Below are 3,580 nucleotides of genomic sequence, written 5' to 3'. Positions count from 1 at the left end.
ATGAACAAAAACAAAGATGGAATGCGTCCCTTTACCATATCTATATAAATAGAATAAACCATTTATACATAACGGTAAAGGGACCCTCCTATGATCGCTGATAATAAAATGAAAAAAATGAAGATAATTGGAAATCCTTACCAACTGGATCTTGTTGCACCCGGCAAGAAACATGCATGAACCATTTCCCGAAGTATGTGTCCAGATAATCCAAAGTCTCGATAATTAGCTCTCGGTCTTCCGGTCGAAAAACAACGTCGATGAAGACGTATAGGTGCACTATTACGCGGTAGTGATTCTAATTTTCCATGAATTTCCCATTTCTCACTTAACGACGGAACTTTGCTTATTTCTTTTTTTGAGGATCGGCGAATCAAATGATATTTCTGTTCCAATTTTTGTCTCTTCTTTTCCCTCTGAATAACACTTTTCCTTGCCATAATGGTTAATTTGCTATTAGCATCAATGATAGAAGTCGGATCCTAGATGTATAAGTGGCTTCTCTTCCCTATAGAAGGAAATGAGATTCTTGCCAGATATATATAATAAAGAATTCAATTAACCGAATTTGCCCGATGTAGAGGCAATTAAGAAGGCTGCATAAGTAAATATATAACCTACGGAAAAGTGGGCTAGTCCAACCAATCTTGCTTGCACAATGGAAAGAGCCACTGGTTTATCTCTCCATCGAATCAAATTAGCCAAAGGTGTACGTTCATGAGCCCATGCCAAAGTTTCAATCAATTCCTGCCAATATCCGCGCCAAGAAATTAAGAACATAAATCCAGTAGCCCAAACAAGATGTCCAAACAAGAACATCCATGCCCAGACTGATAAACTATTCATACCAAAAGGGTTATATCCATTGATAAGTTGTGAAGAGTTCAACCATAGATAATCTCTTAACCATCCCATCAAATAGGTAGAAGATTCATTAAACTGTGAAATATTACCCTGCCATAGTGTAATGTGTTTCCAATGCCAATAAAAAGTAACCCATCCAATGGTATTTAACATCCAGAAAACTGCCAAATAAAATGCGTCCCAAGCGGAAATATCACAAGTTCCGCCTCGTCCCGGGCCATCACAAGGAAAACTATAACCAAAATCTTTTTTATCAGGCATTAACTTAGAACCACGCGCATCCAAAGCACCTTTTACTAAAATCAAAGTAGTTGTATGTAAACCAAGAGCAATAGCATGATGAACCAAGAAGTCTCCAGGCCCTATTGTTAAGAATAGAGAATTACTATTCTCATTTACAGCGTTTAACCAACCAGGCAACCATATGCTTCGTCCCGCATTGAACGCCGGACTGTTCGTTGAAGATAAAAGTATATCGAACCCATAGGAAGTTTTACCATGAGCAGATTGTATCCATTGGGCAAATATAGGTTCAATCAAAATTTGTTTCTCCGGAGTACCAAAAGCAAGCATGACATCGTTATGGACATAAAGTCCCAGAGTATGGAACCCCAGAAAGAGGCTAGCCCAACTTAAGTGGGATATGATAGCTTCTTTATGGTCTAACATTCTTGCCAAGACATTATCTTGATTCTGCTCTGGATTATAATCTCTAATAAAAAAGATAGCTCCATGAGCAAAAGCCCCTGTCATAATGAAGCCTGCTATATATTGATGATGAGTATATAAGGCAGCTTGAGTAGTAAAGTCTTGCGCTATAAACGCATAAGCAGGTAAAGAGTACATGTGTTGTGCTACCAAGGAAGTAATAACCCCTAAAGAGGCTAGAGCAAGACCTAATTGAAAATGAATTGAATTATTGATTGTATCATAAAGACCCTTATGCCCACAGCCCCAATCTACCCCCCGGAGGAGTATGTGCTTCTAAAAGATCTTTAATACTGTGACCAATCCCGAAATTAGTTCTATACATATGGCCAGCAACTAGAAAAATAAACGCAATAGCCAAATGATGGTGTGCAATATCAGTTAACCATAAACTTTGAGTTTGCGGATGAAATCCTCCGAGAAGTGTTAGAATAGCAGTTCCTGCTCCTTGAGGGGTACCAAATATATGATTATTGGAATCTGGGTTTTGAGCATAAAGATTCCACTGACCTGTAAAAAATGGACCTAATCCCTCGGGGTGCGGCAAGATATCTAATAAATTGTTCCATCGAACGGATTCCCCCCTGGACCCCGGAATAGCAACATGAACTAAATGCCCTGTCCAAGCCAAGGAACTTACTCCGAATAGTCCTGACAAATGATGATTGAGGCGGGATTCGGCATTTTTAAACCACGAAACACTCGGTTTCCATTTTGGTTGTAGGTGTAACCAACCTGCTATTAAAGATATAATAGAAAGTATTAATAGAAAAATAGCTCCAGTATAAAGATCCCCATTAGTACGTAAACCGATTGTATACCACCACTGATAAACACCAGAATAGGCTATATTAACAGGACCTAGAGCACCCCCTCGAGTAAAAGCTTCTACAGCTGGTTGACCAAAATGAGGATCCCAAATTGCATGAGCAATAGGTCTTACATGTAAAGGATCCTGTACCCATGTCTCAAAATTACCTTGCCAAGCTACATGAAAGAGATTCCCGGAAGTCCACAGAAAAATGATTGCTAATTGCCCGAAATGAGAAGCAAAAATATTCTGATAAAGACGTTCCTCAGTAATATCATCATGACTTTCGAAGTCATGTGCGGTAGCAATACCAAACCAAATACGACGAGTAGTGGGGTCTTGAGCTAAGCCTTGACTAAAGCTTGGAAATCTTAATGCCATAATGATTTTCAAATCCTCCTAGCTATTATCCTACTGCAATAATTCTTGCTAAGAAGAATGCCCATGTTGTGGCAATTCCACCTAGAAGGTAATGTGTTACTCCTACAGCACGTCCTTGTACAATGCTCAAGGCTCTGGGCTGAGTAGCAGGAGCAACTTTTAATTTATTATGAGCCCAAACAATGGATTCAATAAGTTCTTGCCAATAACCACGCCCGCTGAATAGAAACATTAAACTAAAAGCCCATACAAAATGTGCACCCAAGAAAAAAAGACCATATGCAGATAATGAAGAACCATAAGACTGAATTACCTGGGATGCCTGCGCCCATAAGAAATCACGAAGCCACCCATTAATGGTAATGGAACTCTGCGCAAAATTTCCTCCTGTGATATGAGTTACTATCCCTTGATCACTTATACTACCCCAAACATCTGACTGCATTTTCCAACTGAAATGGAATATAACTACGGAAATTGAATTGTACATCCAAAATAGTCCTAAGAAGACATGATCCCAAGCGGATACTTGGCATGTCCCCCCTCTTCCAGGTCCATCACAAGGGAAACGAAAACCTAGATTTGCTTTATCCGGTATCAATCGTGAACTACGAGCAAATAGAACACCCTTTAAGAGTATCAATACTGTTACATGAATTGTAAATGCATGAATATGATGGACCAAAAAATCCGCAGTTCCTAAAGGAATAGGTAACAAAGCAACTTTACCGCCCACTGCTACTAAATTTTCACCTCCCCAAGTCAAACTGGTACTTGTTGCTGCACCTGGGGCTGTTGTGCCAGGTGCTAAAGCGT

Source organism: Vigna unguiculata, unplaced genomic scaffold (assembly GCF_037176805.1).
Source record: "Vigna unguiculata cultivar grain cowpea cultivar isolate G323 ecotype 2 unplaced genomic scaffold, ASM3717680v1 ptg000084l, whole genome shotgun sequence".
In the NCBI taxonomy this organism is placed as follows: domain Eukaryota; kingdom Viridiplantae; phylum Streptophyta; class Magnoliopsida; order Fabales; family Fabaceae; genus Vigna; species Vigna unguiculata.
The sequence above is the reverse complement of the archived record's forward strand: the minus strand, read 5'-3'. Positions refer to the sequence as shown.